Here is an 18,817-nt window from a genome sequence, read left to right on the forward strand (position 1 = left end):
GGGGGGGGGGGGGGGGGAGACAGAAAAAGAGAGCTACAGGCAGAGACAGAGATGGAGAGAAAAAAGATTTTGTATAAGTCATATTCCATAAATTTTTCTTGACAGAAATAAGATATCGCTAACCTGTTGTAGATAACTGGTAAACTAAGGGATGAAGTCCCTGAAGGAGCCACAATATCATGCGATTGCCTTGAGAAATGTCCAGTACATTTTCTCAGATGAGACATACATTCATACATGCATGCATGCATACACACATACATTTATTTTAAGGACTTATTTTTGTTAATGTGTATGTGTATTTTGCCTACATGTATATATGTGCACTACATGCATATGATTCCCACATCAGCCAGAATGGGGTGATGGGTCTCTTGGAATTGAAGTCTGAGCCTCCATGTTGTTACTCTTAACTGCCGAGCCATCTCTCTAGCTTAGTCTCTGGTGGGACTTTTAGGTCGCATGTGGCGTATTTGCAAACTCGCATTGGTATGGAAGGATTTCTGTGGAGATTTGAATGAGAATGCCTTCCATGGGCATAGATATGTGAATGCTTGGTCCCCGGTTGGTGGAACTGTTTGGGAAGGATCAGGTTACGGTATGGCCTTGTTGGAGGAGGTGCGACACTGGGGATAAGCTTTCGGGTTTCTAAAGCCTGTGCCATTCCCAGATTGCGCTCTCTCCGTGCCTTGTGCTTGTAGATCAGATGGGAGCCCTCAGTTACTGCTCCAGCATCATTCATTCCTGGCTGCCTGCTGCCATGCCCCCTACTGGGATGGTCATGGACTCTAACCCTGGAACCATGAGCCTCCAGATTAAATGCTGTCTTTCGTTAGTTGCTTTGGTCATGGTGTTTAGTCACAGACGTAGAAAGGGAACGAAGATAATTTCTTACTTATTTTGTTGTTGTCGTGTATTTGCTCGGAAAGATTAGCAGCTGACTCGCCCGGGCTGTGCTTCACCCTCAGTGGTTTCATATTTAAATGAGCGCTTCCCTGTTCTCTGGTCTTGGGACATCACAGGAACTGTGACGACTTGGGCCCAGTGACCATCAGGACTTGCAAAGGCATGATCCTGCTGGAATTCCACTGTAAGTTCCTTCCCATAAAAAATCTCCAGGTAGTTCCTTCCAGAGCACACCCAGGCTTCAAGGCCAGAGGTTCCACGGTTGTGTTTTCTTTTCTCTATGTTCCCCTGTTTGTGTTCTTCTATCAGTGTTTTGATGGGCTGGCTCGTCTACAAAGTGGCTATTAATGATGGTCCCATACTTTTGTTTAAAGCCCTACTCTTAACTGAATTCAGACAGGACCTGGAATGAACTGGCCTCTGCCCCTTTTCAGCTTCTTGTTCCAGCCCACCTCAGATCCCATGTTGTGAGAAGGACCCTTCCAGGTAGTTTTATCTGAAGCATTTGTTGAGGAAGGCCTAGAGGTCAACATTTGGAAAGTGAGACAAAGCTAAGCAGAACTGGTTGAAAGGATGAGTCCCACCATCTTGTAGGCTGAGAGTGCCTTGACCTTGGGGCTCTCACACTGGGGTGAAGAGTTAGGTTCTATGCAGGAGTTTAAGAGTCCCCAAATCTCCTAGGAGACTTACAGTTGAGGCCTGTGGCCTGCAGTGCTTCCCAAATCTTCTAGGATGAGGCCTTTGATCCTGAAGGAGATCTGGCTAGCTAGATCTTTCCTTTAGCCATGCCTGACCTCTCCCTGCACCCTTGAGCCTTTGAAAAACATCTCCTCCCTTCTTCACTCCCCTACCCCTGTTCAGTTCATGCCTTTGGGAAAGCGCTGGGTTCTGAATTTCTCCTCCTGCAGATCTGAAGCCAGCAGCTTTTCTCCTTTGCACACGACTTTTAGGAACTTATTTTCCTTGTCATCTGGGGCAGGGGGCACTGTAGGAGGCTTGGTGATATGCCATCCCCCTGTGTCCCCAGAGGGAAGACACCATCGTGGACACCCCGAAAATAGCCTCATTACCGCAGGCTGGACTGCAGTATTATCTGCTAGCTTGCTTATCAAGTTTCAGGGAAGGGTTCCCTTCCTTGCAAACAGCATAGTCAACATGACATTCCTCCAGTTCCAGGTCCAGGATTGCTTTAACTAAGCCTGCATTGAATTCAATAAACGGTTGCTTCTTTGAAATTCTTATTCATCAGAAATCAAGTACCAGCCAACTGAGGCAAGACCGTAGTCTTGGGATTTGAGAAGCATCATCAATAGTGTCTTTTCCTGGGTTGCCCGCGCTCTCTGGGTGTGATTTCAGAAAGTGCAAACAAGGGCCCAGATAGGAAAAGGCGTGCATTTGTTCTTTAGTTAGTCAGGATTGTATAAGTGGAGAGAAACCTGTACTTGTAGGGTAGTTAATTCCGAGGCATCCTTGGGTCACTAGAGGACTTACCAGATTGTGTTGTGCTTATGTTACCAGGTTCTAGGAGGACAGGTGAGCAGGGCGAGGCTGGGGAGGGCCGAGTCCACATGGCTCACCCAGGCCAGCCAGCACGAGGGGCCTTGGTTTCTAGAAACAAGTGACAAGACCGTTGGAATTTTAAAACCCTGGTGTCACGTTTCTCTACTTTCCCTGCAGCAGCAGTTTCTCTCCAGCAGTTCTCTCACTGCATTTTTCGTCTTCGTTTGTGTTTTCTAGCTGTAATGGATACATTTTAACGAAAGTGACTCTGTACTTAGAATTGATCTAACTGGAGTTTGCAGTTTTGTCTATTAAAAACATGTATCTCTATTTGGGGCTCTCTCTCTGTCTCTGTCTCTGTGTGTGTGTGTGTGTGTGTGTTTCAACACATACGTTTTTATCTCTTTCTAAAGAAAATCTGTAATTTCTGTTAAGATACTCATGCACTGTGGGAGAGTGGGTGTAAATCTTAGGTGAGTTCCTCTGAGTAAGGCGGGTCGCTTCTTAGACTTTGATAGTCTGAGCAGGATTGTCATTTTCTCTGTAGAGAAGTCACCTGTCTGGTTTTCTGGGGGATGCTTTCTAAGATGTGTAGGGCTTGGCAGAGCCTCACTATAAACACACTATACACAAGCACACATGCAGAGGACCGACCTGGCTTTGAGTCCTATCCTGATAATGGCTAGCTGCCCTTGCTTGTGTCTTCTATCAGCTTCCTTATCTGAAAAGTGAGAGCAAAGAGGGCTCCCTCTCTCGGACGGCTATAGAATTGCAGTGTGAAGACGGCCAAGGCCTGGCTGCCCAGTACAGTTCTGGCAGCATGGTCTCAAGGAATGGTAGCTATTATTACGATGTCCACTGCCTGGAAATAGCGTATGTTTTTATTTCTCCATTTCCAAGTTCGTTTTTGAAATGAAGGCTTATTTCCCCACTGAGTTCTAAAAGTTTTGTGCACGCATAAAGAAAAGGACTTAGAAATTTATAATTATATTTTGCAAACTTACGGGAGTCTTAAGATGTTTTTGGCTGCTCTCTGAAATTCGTTTGACATTTAAAAGTTCTCAGGGCACCGTCAGGTATTTCAAAATAAGGCCGTGTCTGATTCATCTGGGGAAGCTGGATGGTTCTCAGTTTACTTGGATTGAGGGGTTTTTTTGTTCCCACATTTTCCTGGATCTGACTTGTGTGTGCGTGCACATATGCATGTGTGCTTGTGTATAGTGTGTTTAGTCAAAAGAACACATGGAATGGCTAGAATTTGGCTAAAAAATGTGTTCTGGGAATTAATAGTTTATAAATTTTAGACCTCTCCCCTTTATTCTCAAGGTTTTTTTTTTAAAGTTCTTTTAGAATTATTTATTTTATGTGTATGAATGTTTTTGCCGGTGTGCGTTATGTGTACCACACGTGTGCCTGGTGTCCGTGGAGGTCAGAAGAGGGCATCAGATTCCTGGAACTGCAGTTACTAAAGACTGTAAGCCACCGTGTGGCTGCTGGGAACTGAACCTGGGTCCTATTTAAGAACAACGAGCGCTCTTAACCACTGTGCCATCTCTCTGGCCCCTGTTTCCAAACTTCCATAGCTCACCAGGACAGGACTGAGAACACAGTGCTGTGGAATCCCCTCTAGGAGTGACTAGCTCGTTCCGGAAGGCCTGGTAGACGAGTGAGACTTGAGTTGGCTTTAAGGGGTGAACTGCTTGCCAGGTGGAAAAGGGGATGAGTGTGGGGTAACTTTGACAGACCAGGGAAGTAAGGTGTGAAAAACTGAACCCCAGAAAGCCCACACATCTCATTAACGCTCACATTTTAGTGACTGTGACCTTAAGACGTGAAAGCTGTCCCAGAATTTGGCAGGAGTGGCTGCAAATTGAGAGGGCATGGTGGACACCATGGGACGGGTTTGGGGGACAAAGGAGAAGGCTGTGGATCTTGAAGGAATACCTGTTTTGCTGGGAGGTTGGGGCTCACCTTCGTGTCCTAGTGTACTGAGTGAAAAGTCAGAGAACAGACGGATTGCATCATGGCAGTGTGTGACTAAGGTCAGGTGAGGGGTACCCTGGGCATCGGTGTTTAGCTCCTAGGATTAGTACGCTACAGAAGAGATCTGAGTTCATATTCATGGATTAGTGCCTGAAACAATATGAAATTCACCCTTGTGATATCCCCTGGAATACAGTCTCTGTTTTGTAGCAGGTGTTGGCTTTTGAAAGAAATTGTCATTTATTGCTTTAAAAGGGGATTACAGTCCACTACATTTGATGGAGTAGTCAAGGCGGGCAATTGTTCCTCTATTTGTGCGCTTTTCTGGAATCCTTAATTTAGTCAGATGTTTTGTCAATTCCCAAGAGCGTTACCGAGATACGTTGCTTGCTTTAAAGTGTTTTTATTTATGTGTAAGTGTGTGTATGCCATACGTGTGTGCGAGGCTCTTGGGCGTCTAAAGAAGGCATCAGCCCTTCTGGTGCAGGATTTAAGGCATGTGTGGGCTGTAGCTTCAGTTCCCATGATGCCCTTGAGCTGTTGGAACTGATCAGGTTAGAGCCTGGGGCTGGAGATAAATCAGGCAGATTTGAGTGATCCTGGCTGCTGGCAACCAAACTTGGGGCCTCTCCAAGAGCAGCAAGTGCTCTTGACTGCTGAGCCATCTGTGCAGCCTCAGAGGGTATTTCAAATTCTATTAGCTGAGTTTTTATACACGTGCATTCACACACAGACACGTACACACACACACAACACACACACACACACACACACACACACACACACACACACACACACACACACACACACCCTGAGACCGCAACACTGGTCATAGCACAGACAGACCTCAGGCTCACAGTCTCTCTCTTCCTCAACCTCCCCATTGTTGGGATGACAGGCATGCACCACTACATTGGCTCTGAACGTTACCATTCAATTGTAGCAGTTAAGACTCATTTTGAGAGTGGTATTAGATCCCCCTGCCTTACAAGCTGGTCAGCTGAGACTTAAAAACATTGGCTACCTTGTCCAAGAATTAGCCTTTAAGGCAACTCTGGGGTTTAAACCCATACTCTTCAGTTCCCAAAATGCCCTTCAGCGACTGGAACTGTTCAGTTTAGAGCCTGGGGCCAGAGAGTGGAGTGATCGTGTCTCCTGCTTGCTCTTGAAACTGGAAGTGGGATCTGTCGTGAGTGGGATCTGTCGTGAGGGGCAGTTAGTTTTGATTGTTTGTTTTGTTCATGTGGGAATAGATGGACACCTTTGAGGTACAAACAGAAATGCCCCGTAGTCAGTTAAAGGCTGCAAAACGAAAGATAAATTTTGGGGATTTGACAAAACTCTAACCTCTTCCCTTATGAAAGGGATCATTAAAGTTTCAACATCCGCTTCTTATTGTGATGGTAAGGAAGTTTCTGAGTTAGTGTGAACATTTTGGGGAAATGTACCCCCATAGATTTGATTATCTTTCCCACCTGGGTCATATCTTCTTTCTGTGCCTATGTCAGAAGTCATCAGGACACAATGTACCGAAAACATTTTCTGATCATTTTCTTTAAAGAGTATCATGTTCTCTGTCTCTTGAGAATTTCTTGGCATGACCAAGTATCCATGAGAATTAAGGTATTATCAGAGGACCAAAGCTGTTTGCTTCATTAAAAAGAAAGCCAATGATTTTTGCATCTATAGTATATGAGTATGCATACCTGCACACGCATGTGTGGAGGTTGAAGTCCATGTCAGGTGTCCTCCAGCTGTGTGACATCTTACCTTTGAGGCAGGAGCTCTCAGTGCATCGACTGGGCTAGGCTGGCTACCAGGGGAACTCTGGGGATCTGCCTGTCTCCGCCCTCAAGTGCTAGGGTTACAGACCTGTGTCCTGGAAATTTGAACTCGGGTCCTCGTGCTTTATCAAATGATCCATCTCCCCAGCTTCCCCAGGAGTTGTTTACTTCTGTGGTGGTTGACTTAAACATTTATTATTATTGTTGTTGTTGTTGTAATAGTATGCCCTACACAGTTTGGCTTGATCTACTTATAGATTTGTAGTTTGGTATAATCAAATATTGATTGACTGTGATCAATGCTTCCTTCCTTCCTTCTTCTTTTTCCTCTTTTTTGATTTTTTGAGACAGGGTTTCTCTGTAGCTTTGGAAACCATCCTGGAATTCACTCCTTAAACCAGGATGGCCTTGAACTCACAGAGATCCACCTATCTCTGCCTCCCAAGTGCTGGGATTAAAGGCACACACCACCATCACCTGCTTCCCCCTTTAACATTCTTTCATCCATTTTTGTCATTAAGTTTGAGGGCATGTCTTACCAGACAAAAGCCACCTCACCTGAAATGATTTACTATTACCATGGAGAGTCAATCTGGACACCAGAGGTCTTTGAGAGACATGAAGTAGAGGTCAAATAAGCACCCCGAGAAATAGTGGTATATTCCTGCAGAAGTTTTACAAAGGATTCATTTCTTTTAGGGCGACAGGGGTGACGTGCACTCGGGAGGTGAGTGTCATTGGGCAGAGTGAGAAGGGACCATGCCTGTTTCAGAATGCTGGGTCCAATGGAGATGTGCGGCTGGAAGCGGTTTCCACATAGGTGCCTTGGAGTCAGATCCTGTGGGAGTTTTGACGAGGGTTCAATCTCCAGGTCTGTCAGTCAGTTCTCCTGTGGCCAGCATTTTTGTTGAGGAGAACGGGAATTCTCTGTGGGATAGATGTGCACAAGGTTCCCATTGACTAGGAATCTAGGCCTCTTCCCACCTCTCTGCTTTGAATTTGTATTTTTATGACACTCGTGTGTGGTCTTACTACTTGCTGGGATTTTTTTTAAAAATATTTTGATGACAGTCCACAGGTAAGGCCAATAAAAAGGCAAAATTCGCTGGATATTTTCTCAGGGAATTCTACTGAAGAGGGGGAGGAAGGGTTGTAGGAGCCAGAGGGGGGTCAAGGACACCACAAGAAAACCCACAGAATCAACTAACCTGGACTTGGACTCAAGCTCGCTGGGATCGAACCAACAACCAGGCAGCCTGCTTCAGACTGACCTAGGCCCTCTGAACATATGTTACAGCTGTATAGCTCGGCCTTCTTGTGGGACTCCTAACCGTTGGAGCAGGGATTGTCTCCGACTCTTTCACTGATGTGGGAGCCTCTACCTCATACTGCCCAACCTTAATGCAAGGGGAGGTACTTAGCCTTACTGCCCCTTATTATTCCACATTTCGTGGTTATCCATGGGAGGCCTGCCCTTTTCTGATTAGAAATTGGAGAGGATCTGTGGGAGTAGAGGTGAGGTAGAGAGGGGAAACCACAGTCGAGATGTCAAATAAATTAAAAATTAAAAATAAATAGATAAATAGCCTCTATAGAAATGTATCCCTGACTTTTTGGTTATAGTCTTATCATGCTGGCTTGAAAGTTGGCTCGTAGGATGTATTCCTGTTTCCATGACTACCTGCTAGGCAGCAGAATCTCCCAGGTTGTATCAGGATTTTTCATGGGAAGGCAATTCAAGGTTTCTCAAAGAGTCAAGTCAATAGTATTTTTAAGCAGATGGGTTATACATTATTTTTTTTAAAAAGAAAATAAAAGTGGTTATTACAGTTCTGATTTCCAAGTTATAAGTGAAACCAGAGTGGAAGGCAGTGTTTTAATGGATTCGAAATTCTGGCATTTCTATGGTTTCTCCTGGATGGTCTCCATGACAACAAAACTGAGCACAAGTACCAAGTGTCAGGTCTGCTGTGAAATATTCATGCCGCAAAAATGCCTTTCATCCTCATGTTACCCCAATAAATGAAGGCAAAAAATGTAGCTTATTTAATGTATTATGTGGGCAGATACTGCAAAAATTATTCTAAGGGCTTTTACTAAAATTACTTTTATAAATGAGCTCAAATTGAGTAATGAGATCAGCCTGTGTCCTATCCTCAAATTGGCATCTTCTTCACTTATAAAAGTATTGTTTCAGTTGCTTCTTGGGGATTTTTTTTTTAAATAAACTGTAGAAAACCTTTACAAGTTGGTGGCAGCAGCAGATGGTGTCACTAAGCCTCTGGTTCTATGCTGGATGCTTTGCCACTGACCACTCAGGTTCCTGCTGCCCCTGCTCCGTCTCTAGCAGAAACACAAAGGAGCCAGGCTCTTGTTAGAGGAGAGTGACTTCATTTTAGAATAGGCATTTTTTAAGCAAGAACAGAGGCTGTTTTCTGTCTCCATTCAGTGACCCCTGTAAAATGTGCCGTTTGTAATTTGTTTTAATAATACCAGGGTGGTATCTGGTATAATGGAGCCATTCTAGAAAAACAAACAAACAAACAAACAAACAAACAAAAAACCCTACTTGTTTGTTGAATTTTAATGTGATCAATTTTTCTAAAAACACAGCCGTGATTCTTCACTTCTTGTTTACTGTTTTGGTTTGTTGGTCGTTGAGGGAGAAACATGAGTCCTTACTGTTGGTATTTTGTGATTCAAGTCTTCAGTTCTTGGGTAAGAAACCGCCTGCTGGGAAGACTCACTCTGTCAGTCGATGCCTCTAGTTTGGGCTCTGTGCAACGCGGGCTTCTCTGTAGACGGCGACCGCTTGTTCATTTCCCGACTGCTCAGACCCGAATAGTCACACGTCAACTATATTAATTACAACAATGCTTGGCCAATGGCTTAGGTATATTCCCACCTAGCTCTTATATCTTAAATTAACCCATTCATATTAATCTGTGTATCGTCAAAAGGCTGTGGCCTACAGGGTAAGGTTCCGGAGTCTTTTTCCTTCGACAGCTACGTGGTATCTCCCTGACTCTGTCTTTTTTCTCCCTGCATTGAGTTTAGTTTTCCCCGCCTAGCTCTATTCTGCCCTGCCATAGGCCAAAGCAGCTTCTTTTTTAACCGATGGTAGTAAAACATATTCATAGCGTACAGAGGGAAATCCCACATCACTTCTCTCTACTGTTAGAAGGATACGGGTCACTGTGGCACCTCCCACCCCAAGACATTTGGGGTGGAGCTGGAGTGGGACACTTAGAGATGACAGGGGTTACTGTTGGGGGTAACCGTATGAGGAGAAGATAGGCGTGAGCGGCTATTTAGAAGAAATGAAGGTACTGACCAATTCTGAGAGCTGTCATTTATCCAGATATTTGATGAGCTAAAGAAGAATTTGTTTTCCTCCTCTGAGGATCAAGCCCGGGCCTGGTGCCTACTAAGCAGGTATCTCCCATTGAGCTATACAGCCACAGTTCCTCTGGCAGATCCCTATAGCAATCCAAAGTGTCCTCCAGATCCTTTGAGGTTTTCTGAAAAACAGTAAGCTCTGGGTAATCGTGCATGTATCTTTGAGATACTTAGTTTAGAGTATTCTTTTCCCTTTTTTGCTTAACCTGTAAAATTCTACTCAGCTCTATCAAATATTCTGATTTATCATAGTGAAAGCCTCAAAGCAGTGGGAAAATCAAGCATTTGTTAGATGCCATTCAGTTACTAACGTTTTCGTGAATATTAATTCATTGAATCTCTCAGCGTTTGGAAGAGTAACGCAACACAAGCCTTTAGAAACGGCCCACCTAACCAAGTGTGTGCGCGTCACTTCCACCATAGCGGCCAGAGGTACTTTCCTCTTCCACGGCAAGCTGGAGATGTGTCTCAGTGGCTAGGGCGCTTGCCTAGCATGCACAAACCTCTGGGTTCCATCTCCAGCACCTTGTAAATGATTAGTGGTGGCGTATGCCTGCAATCCCAGCATTCTGGAGGTGGAAGTAGGAGAATTATGAGTTCAAGGTCATCCTTAGCTACGTGCCAGTTTGAGATCAGCCTGGGATACACGAGACGCTATCTCTAAATAAGAAATAAATTACCTAAAAATAAGTGGCAGTGTTGTAAATGCTAAGAAGACGCCAGTGAGTGTGCAGGTCTAGTTTTTGGTTTAGGAAAGAAATGAATGGGCTGACCCTGAGTGGAGGTGAAGTTTCTCTTTGGAGTCGTGTCTGGTCCTCTTGTTCCAGGTGTGAATCATTGGCAGAGATGGGCGGGGGAGAAGGGGAATCGTGTTCTGAAGTTAGCCTCCATCTCCAGCCTTTGCCATGATCTCATAAGAAAAGGCAGTGGCCAGAAACAGAAATCTGTTCTGAGTTCAGAAAACTCACTAATGGAAAAAAAATAAATAAAAAATAAAAACCCTGAGGATCAGCTGAGACACTGACCGTGGAGAAATATTTCATTCTCTTTTGGAAGAGTGAGTGCCAAGAACAATAGCCAGGATCTCCGCAGCAGAGCAGTGCTTCAGAGGTGATACTCAGCTCCTGGCTTCCTCCTCTCCCTCCATGTCCAAAGGACCAAGTGATTTATTCTTGCTCCAGTCAGCTGCTGAGGTCCACGGGACCACACAGCATGGTCAGTGGATAGGTTGTCTTTCCCTGGCTATGATCTCAAAGGAAGCATTCGTCCTTAAAAATGGGGCTCTAAAGTAATACATTTGTTTGTGTGTTAAAGCCCTGTTGGAGATGCCAAAGTCAACTTGGGTTTTGATAAGGAAAATCAGTTCTGTCTGCATTGCCCTCAGCTATGAGGGAGTAAAAGAAACAATGGAGGCAGCATCCATCTTGAGCGTATTTTAGCATCAAAAAGAAGGGGGGAAAAGGTGAAAAATGAAATTGCTGTTGACCAACTTAGAGAAGAAAGTTCCTTTTCTTAGAAAGTGTAGATTAAGTAACAAATATCCAAATGCCCTCTGTAGGCTGGATAAACTCATCTGTCCCCATCTAACTAGTTTGTTTTGTAGCTGGAAGCCATTAATAGTTGTGTGCTCTTGGATTTTGATCAGCAGATTATATCCCTCCCACAGGCCAGATCTGACTTAGTCACTGTCTACACGAATAAAGTTGTGTTTGAGGAAACGTGTCCATTGTTCATACACTGTGTCTATGGATTCTTTTGTGTTCTGGAGACAAAACTGAGTAGATGAAGCTTGAAATACTTAACCGCAAAATGGACTTTTTCAGGAAAAGAACTCTACAGTCAAGGACTGTGATACCCCACTAACTGAAGTGGATTGAGTTTTCCTATAACTTATGATATAGACGAAGAATATGGAATATAACATGTGTAAAGTTAAAGTAATAACAAAGTCAAATTAGAATTCCTTTGTTTTCTGGAACAGATTGACCTTAGTCCCCCTACCTACCCATGTGACCACTATAGGCAGTGAGACATTTTCTATTTTTATTTTATGTGTATGGGTGGTTTGCCTGCATGTTTGCCTGTGTACCACATGCATGCCCATTGCGTGCTGTTCCCCACGGAGACCAAAAGACGGCATTGGGTCCTCTGGGACTGGAGTTACAGAGAGTTGTGAGGTGCCGCGTGCATGCTGGGAAGTGAATCTGGGTCCTCTGGAAGAGCAGCCAGTGTTCTTAGTCACCAGTTCATCTCTGCAGCCCCCAAAGGGATGTTTAAGTAAAGGAAACATGGACTTGCCCTCCGGAGCATACATCCTCGTGGAGCTATAGATGGCTGTAGTGTGAGCTAGAAGGCGCTGCATGTGCTGCGCAAATAAGAATAAAGTTTCAGGTCATCTCTGTAGCAATGAATTGGTTCTTTCTCCTGAAAGTCTTGGTTTCCAGTGGGATTCAGATTAATAAATGAAGAGACAAGGGGAAAGAAAATGGCACAACCTAAGAATTCTGGGAGGTCCTTTTGGGTATATGCCCAAAGGATGCTCAATCGTACCACAAGGACAAGTGCTCAACTATGTTCATAGCAGCATTGTTTGTCATAGGCAGAACCCGGAAACAACCTAAATGCCCCTCTACCAAAGAATGGATAAGGAAAATGTGGATACATTTACACAATGGAATACTACACAGAAAAACAAAAACAAAAACAATGACATCTTGAAATTTGCAGACAAATAGATGGAGCTAGAAAACATCATTTGAGGACCCGCTTGTGTAAGTTCTCGCGCGAGTTCTACTTCCGCCCTTTTGGCTCCCTGAGCAGCACCATGGCTGTCGGCAAGAACAAGCGGCTGACGAAAGGCGGCAAGAAGAAAGTGGTTGATCCATTTTCGAAGAAAGATTGGTATGATGTGAAAGCCCCAGCCATGTTCAATATTAGAAACATTGGGAAGACACTAGTCACGAGGACTCAAGCAACCAAAATTGCATCCGATGGCCAATTCAAGCTAATCACTGAGGATGTTCAGGGCAAAAACTGTCTGACTAACTTCCACGGCATGGATCTTACCCGGGACAAAATGTGTTCCATGGTCAAAAAGTGGCAGACCATGATTGAAGCTCACGTTGATGTCAAGACAACAGATGGTTATTTGCTACAACTCTTCTGTGTTGGTTTCACTAAAAAACGCAACAATCAGATCCGCAAGACCTCATATGCACAGCACCAGCAGGTCCGCCAGATCCGGAAGAAGATGATGGAGATCATGACCCGAGAGGTGCAGACAAATGACTTGAAGGAAGTGGTTAATAAACTGATTCCAGACATCATTGGGAAAGACATAGAAAAGGCTTGCCAGTCCTTTTATCCACTTCATGATGTCTTTGTTAGGAAAGTAAAAATGCTGAAGAAACCCAAGTTTGCATTGGGAAAACTCATGGAGCTCCATGTGAAGGTGGTAGTTCTGGAAAAACTACTGGTGATAAGACAGGTGCTAAGGTTGAACGAGCTGATGGATATGAACCACCAGTCCAAGAATCTGTGTGAAATACAGATTTTTAATAGTGACAAATAAAGTCTTATTTGTGAAAAAAAAAGAAACATCATTTGAATGAGGTAACCCAGACCCAGAAAGACAAATATCATATGTACTCACTCATAAGTGACTTTTAGACATAAAGCAAAAACAAAACAGCCTACAATTCACAATCCCAGAGAACCTAGACAACAATGAGGACCTTAAGGAGACATACATGGATCTAAACTACATGGGAAGTAGAAAAAGACAAGATCTCCTGAGTAAATTGGGAGCATGGGGAGGGGAAAGGTAGGGAGAGGAATGGAGAAAAATATATAGCTCAATAAAAACAATAAAAAATAAAATAAAAAAACCATAAATAAATAAATAAATAGAAAAAAATTCTGTGAGGTTTTCTCCATGGCCCAGAATGTCCCTCTGACAGGTATAAAACATATGTTTACTGTTTCCATCCATTTCCAGGGGAAGTTGCTGTCACTGTCTGGGGCCACACTCAGGAACAAGTGGTTTAAGCACTCCTAAGATCTTCATGATCTGAAATTTTCTCAAAGAATTTATAAGACTGTGCTAGACCAGGGACCATTTGCTGTGTAATGTGTGAGTTAAGGTGACTGTCTGCTCTGCTGAAGGGAGTTTCCAAAGAAGCAGTTGTGAACTGTCACCGGAGGGCTATCCATTTAACTGGTTTAATCTATGCGGTTTCTCTTGGTAAATGAAGGTTGCTGGCTTCCGAGGGTGGAGGCTGATTGTTGAGACTCCTTTTTTCTTTGTGCTGTGGGTCTCTAAGCTGGCCGGTGAGCTTACAGTACAGATCGTGACTTAAGTCCACCCCCCCCCCCCCCCCCCCCCCCCCCCCCCCCCCCCCCCCCCCCCCCCCCCCCCCCGAGTTCCTTTCGCTTTCTGCCACACTCTGTTTGGAGTTAAGAAGCATGCTCACTGCCGCCATTTGTCACCCAACTGTCTCAGATGGTTATGTTATAATGACGTTAGACGCTGGACCAAGACACATGCACACAGGCTAGTTTCTCCATTTTCCTCCTTTTTATCTTGAAATTGGCAGCGTGGTGCTGGGATGTGTCTGTATACTCGCTATGGCGGAGGACCCGAGTCTGCTTCCAGTGCTGGGTCTGAAAGTAGACCAGAGTCGGCAGTTGCAGTCTGAAGATAGCATCGTGGAGATTACCGTGTGCTCACCGCCAATGGAGTTCTCAGTCGTATTTTGTTTTTCTCTCGCCTGTCTGTTTTGCTTTTCCCCACGGCCGGGTTGGGGCAAGTGTTCACTTACAACTGTGGCGGAACTCTGTATAAGGTGGCCTTTATCTTCCCCACTTGTGAGCATCTCCTCACCTCACAAGTCTCACCCAAAATCCTTCCCGCAGTGGGACTTGAGAGTGACGGTCTTTGAGAGGATGTGTTTATTTTCGTTGTACATAGAAGACTGTTGTATTTTTTTGTTTAAGTCAAGTAAACAGCTCTTGAAAGAATGAATAAATCTAGACGGTTTCCAGGAAATGTAAAGACCGCACATGTCAGTCACGGGTTCAGGGCACTGGTGGTGAAGAAAATGCCTTGGGACAGGCATCTCCTTAGGCTCTTTTCTTATCCCCATAGTTTGCCAGGGGTTGGTACCCTCTCTTCAGTACATAACCCACAAGGCAGTGCGCAGGGAAAACCCTCACATCTGGGGTGGGTAGTCTTCATCTGGGAGTCTAGGGACACTTGGAGCATGCTGGAACCCTTCCCTTCTGTGACCCCAGTTTTTATGGGCTTGTGTGGGTATATGTGGGTGGGGGGTTGGGGGAGTGGAGATAAATTGTCGGTGTGCACATTCGAGTACTTGTGTGAATGTGCACTGATGGGGGGGTATGAGAGTGCACAGGTGTGAGTATGTGAATGTGTGTGTGTGAGAGAGAGATTTGGAGTACATGTGTGTGTGTATGTGTGTGTGTGTATGTGTGTGTGTATACATGCCTGTGTGTGAGAATGCGAGACTGACTAGGTGTGTGCTTCCGGAAGATCCCTCATGAGCTCCAGTTTCCAAACTGAAATTGTTTCCCTCCAGACGGCACTGTGTGTGTTGCAGCAGGGGAGAGTCTATGAAGGACCCCAACCCTGGAGACGTTTCTCTTGCAGCCAGCGTCCTTCTTGGCCTTAAGCAGACCAAGGAGGCAAATGAGTCCCCGAAGACCCGAGCTCCGCTGTTTCGAATACCAGATGAATTACGGTGTGGGTTGTAGGCATTGTGTTTACATCTGCTTCCCCTTAAAGTTCTTGGTAAATCAAAGCATTCAGTGAGAAAGCCGGACTCCAAATCTTTTGAAAAGCAAGCCAGTGTGCCCAGCTCATGGCTTTGTCTGGTTGTCTTCATGGCTGTGGCTCTGGGCTTTGGTGACTGTTGAGTTAAATGTGGTGTAAACAGAAGAGGGTAACAGGTCCCCTCGTTTTCGCGGACTATAGTTTGTTTGCTCGTTGGGTCACCTGCCAGGGCAACCCTGTTAGCACTAAGCCTGCTCCCTGTTCCCTGAGGGGATGGTTTTGCTGTGGCTCACACTTGGAGAAAGTCTCCACCGCTTCCATCATCCCGAATTCCAAATGGTTTGTTCCTTGGTGGACGGCCAGTGTTCCTGGCCCTCCGTGTCGTCCTCTTTCACGTTTAGTTTAGCTTCTCATTACAGTACCTTTGCTAAATTGTTTCCGGAATGAGGATTCCAGGCGCCACATCCTCCGCATCTGGGATCTCTTCCCTCAGGCCGTCAGGGGGGAAAAACTGTGGAGTAATGGAACGCCGAGTTCTGCATGCACAGCTGTAGACGCACGTCTTAGGTCTTGTCAGCAGTGACGGGCCGGGAGCACAACTCCACACTGCCACCCTCAGCAGCCAGAGGCGTTCCCCTAGACATCTGGGAGGTCTCCGCCTCAGGCTGAACCAGAAAAGGGGGCTTCAACAGGCAAAAGAATTTTAGGACCAACTAATATTTATGAAGCAGAGTGAGAGATGTTGCCAGATATGTTGTAATAAAAGCATAAGGGTTAAGAGAAAGAGAGTTGCTCAGAAAAAAGGTGGGGCATGTGCTTCCTAACAGTTGGGGGTAAGGAAATTAAGACTCATTCAGATGCGGGGATGGAGGTCACTGGAGTGTTAGCCATATAGACTCTCAAGTTGCCGACTCTAAGTTGCACCTCTAAAGGCTACCAAGGCAACCTCCCCACCCCCACCATCTCTGTTGACATGAAGGACATGTCAGGTGGCTCCAGAGGTGCTTTGAGTGGATGTCATTATAATCCGATAAAGCCAGGAGCCAGGGAGGCTGTACAAGGTGGTCAGTTCATGTCCCTTCCCTGCAATTGGGGCCTCTGGCAGGAAATGGCAGGTTTAAGCAAGGCTTGGAGGAGCTAGGCCTCAAGCAGTTGTTAAGTGTGCTGGGATCCTTACTTCTCTGCTGGCACGTCCCCGGCATTTACCCCGCCTTCCATTCTCTCTCAGTTTGAAAGGGAGGTTGTTTAATATGCATCTCTGAAAGCGGTTTTCCCTTTGTACTTATTTTGGCATGAATGTTAAATGGTATTCTAGAAGTGACTTTCCTTTGGGTTTTTGCTAGAGTCTGGGTGAGGCGCCATGGGGTCAGCAGTTGGAGGTTTCCCAGGTCCACCACACCTGCCTTTTCCAGCAGCCAGAGAGGCAGGCCGCTGCCTGCGGCTCCTTCCTGTGGTTGGTGGCTAGTCAACCTTGTGGATGTGGGTTCTCAATGCAAAATTAGCTCCTTGCAGCCTCTCGGTGCTCATGAGCCCTGCATGTCTGGTTCCCCCCACTGTTGTTTTCTCCATTGCCCCTGGGATTTTTCCTCCCAGGATGCTCTACACCTGTGCCTCTCCTCTCACCTCTGAGCGTCATACCCCTCCGTGCTACATTCTTTACTTATTCCTCTCTTTTTTTTCCCCCTTTGAAAACCATTTCTTTTCCTGGCGTTGCCTTTTCCTGCCTGAAGGTTAACCGTTTTTTTTTTTTAAAATTCTCTTTTACACCCCGAAAACCACCCTCTCTCCTATGTAGAGATCAAATGGAGAGTCTCTGCCTAAACAGCGCGGACTTCCGCAAACCCGAGAAGCCATGGCATTCCTGTGTGATATTAAACTTGCTGCGTGGTGACCACATGTGGGGATGGGGTGGGGGCAGAATAATGTTTAGAGTCCCTGGCCTTTACCTCCCACAGGTTTCTTGGTGGACATTTTGTTGACTTTAAGGTTGTTACTATATTTAGCCCTAGCCGCCACAGTCTGTCTCCCATTCCTAGCGCCCGAGAGTTGCTCCCCCTGCCGTGGTCTCTGGAAGGCTTCTCTGCCCTTCCTCCTCTCACAGAGACTCCTGACCTTCAGGAATCACCACCTGCTAGCATTTCTTATTGCTTCTTTCCTATAGCATTTCCTACATGAAGCTTCATATTGTATAAAACTACGTCTGAACAATGATTTGAGGTAACATTTTGGTGACATTTAATGAAGTTTATAATAGATTCAATTCATAAATAATAGAGCTTTCTCTCTTTTATATTCCGAGACAAGGGACCTGATCAGTGTAGGAAATACCCTGTCCCTGGGAGCTTTGATAATAAGCAGTGTGGACTGGCATTTTTCAAAGCCTATTATTGATAGTGGTGTAAAAGTGTAGTTACCATTTTGGTGTTTTAGTTTAGTCACAGCTCCTACGAGCTAGATTTTTCTCAAGCGTAGGAATAACTGCATGTAATTATAGCTCACAGTGTCAAGCATGATGTATGCATGTTCATATATATTAGCTATAGAACAGCGGTTCTCAACCTGTGGGTCGTGACCCATTTGGGGGTGGGGGTGGGGTCAAAGGACCCTTTCACAGGGATTGCATACCAGACACCCTGCCTATAAGAAATATACATTCCAATTTATAACAGTAGCAAAATTACAGTTACGAAGTAGCAACAAAGATAACTTTATGGTTGGCGATGCTGTATTAAAGGGTTGTAACACTAGAAAGGTTGGAACCAGTGTTCTAGATCATCCAAGAGTGTACACAGAATAGAGAGGCACATCTATGGCCCAGTTGTTGGTGTGTGTAGCCTTGTTGTATGTCAACACTATGTTCCTTCTCTGGGCTCACGTTTGTTCACGACTGTAGACATCCTCAGCTAGAAGCCCATCTTTCAGTGAGTTCTTGAAACCGGGACACCTTTTCTGTACACAGGATTGCTCTGAACATCATGGTTAAGTTCGTCTGCCCAGCTGTCACACACCTCTCTTCCCCCTGGAAACTGCGTCCTGAGAAAATATGGCCGGTCAGAAGCAAAGCAAACATTACGGTGCCTCTGGCAAGGTGGAGCTTTTCTCTCTGCATTATGATTGCAAAACACACACCAGAGGGTCCGTGCACAAGGATGTGAAGGGGAGGGCACATTTTCAGGTTCTTAGCCGTGTCTGGTTCCTCCAGAGACCACAAGTTCTCAATGGGACAAGGAGAGCACGGACCCTATCTTGTGACTCAAGGTCAAACTCCGTCTAGATCAGAGGTCCACAGGTGTTCTCGGATGAACTACCAGATAAGGACCAAGCCTACTGTCTTTGATTCCTTGCATGTTTATTTGCCTTGTGTGAAGTATATTATGTTAGAGCCAGAGATGCTGTAAACGCCAGTGTAGTCTGCCTCACTGTCAGAAGCCTCCCATCAGCCGTGTGCAACTGA

General features: G+C 45.3%; 1 protein-coding gene and 1 pseudogene across 4 annotated transcripts in view; both read left to right on the plus strand.

Moving 5' to 3' along the window:
* Bicc1 (BicC family RNA binding protein 1) overlaps positions 1–18,817 on the plus strand; it is a 214,439-nt gene that overhangs the window by 142,554 nt on the left and 53,068 nt on the right. The window lies entirely within an intron of this gene.
* LOC126500553 (40S ribosomal protein S3a-like) lies at positions 12,188–13,186 on the plus strand (annotated as a pseudogene).

This window comes from Alexandromys fortis, unplaced genomic scaffold (assembly GCF_014885135.2).
Source record: "Alexandromys fortis isolate MF-2015 unplaced genomic scaffold, M_Fortis_MF-2015_v1.1 scaffold_9, whole genome shotgun sequence".
Taxonomy (NCBI): domain Eukaryota; kingdom Metazoa; phylum Chordata; class Mammalia; order Rodentia; family Cricetidae; genus Alexandromys; species Alexandromys fortis.